The following is a 1103-nucleotide window of genomic DNA, read 5'->3' as shown; positions in this document are numbered from 1 at the left end:
GGCGAGAGCGGCCGGGAACCCCCCCGAACGAGGGGTCCGACACCCGTCCGCGCGCGCGCAGAGGCACCCCGTCGCACGAGAGAGCACCGCGACCGCCGCGCCCGGTCCCCACGACCGACGCGCCGCTTCCTCCCCCGACACCACCGCCACCACGGCAAACCCCTTTTTCCCCTTCCTCCTTTCCCTGCCCGCCCCCACCTCCCCTACTCCCCCGCCGCGGCATCGGGAAGAGCCGGGACGCGCCGGCCGTACCGGGCGCGGGGCGAGCGGGAGGACGAGCGCTGAGGGAGGCGGAGAGAGAAGCGACCGGCGACGGTCGACCCGCGGGAACGACCGAACCCCCCTCAGAGCGGGAAGAGGGGCGCGGGACGGACGGGCGGGGGACGGCGGGGGCAGAACCGGGAAGGCCACCCGTCGGAACCCAGCGACACACCCGTACCGAGACGCCGCGAGGACGACACGCTCCCAACACGAGGCCCACGCCGCGGACCATACCGGGCGCGGCCGCGCCGGCGGATGCGGCCGGGGCTCACGGGCGGGCGGGGGCCGCAGCGGGCCCACCCCCAAAGCACACGGGCAAGCGAGGCGCAACGCCGGGGAGACGGGGAAACCACCCCCGACCCCCTCGGGCGGGGTCGGAGGACCGTGAACCGGCGGGAGGGAGACCACGCCAACGGGGAGCGGCGGGAGACCGGACGGCGGCCGACCCCGGGCGAGAAGCGGAGGATGAGGACGGGCCCAACGCCTGACACGCGGCGGCAACGCCCTCGCGCGGACAGGTGGAGGAGGAGGGGAGGAGGTCGACGAGCGACTCTGACCCCGCGAGGGGGGAGAGAGGGGGGCCGAGCCCGCGTCGGAAGGGAGGCCGGGCCTCGGGGCAGCGAGGGGGAGAGACACCGACCGGAGCCCCCACCGCCACACCGGGACGCGCACACGGGTTCGACTCAACGCCCAGGCGCCCACCTTGGCACCCCGGCAGCTTTCCCCCGACGCACGCCTTCCCAGAGGACGGCGGGGCCGGACGGGCCCCCGCGCAGACGCACCCTCAGCCAACAGGCCCCACGGACCGGCGTGGGCGACAGCCACTAAAGCCTCTTTCTCCT

The sequence above is a fragment of the Rattus norvegicus genome, unplaced genomic scaffold, assembly GCF_021556685.1.
Source record: "Rattus norvegicus strain SHRSP/BbbUtx unplaced genomic scaffold, alternate assembly SHRSP_T2T unassigned-0000183, whole genome shotgun sequence".
In the NCBI taxonomy this organism is placed as follows: Eukaryota; Metazoa; Chordata; class Mammalia; order Rodentia; family Muridae; genus Rattus; species Rattus norvegicus.
This window is presented reverse-complemented; position numbering follows the sequence as displayed.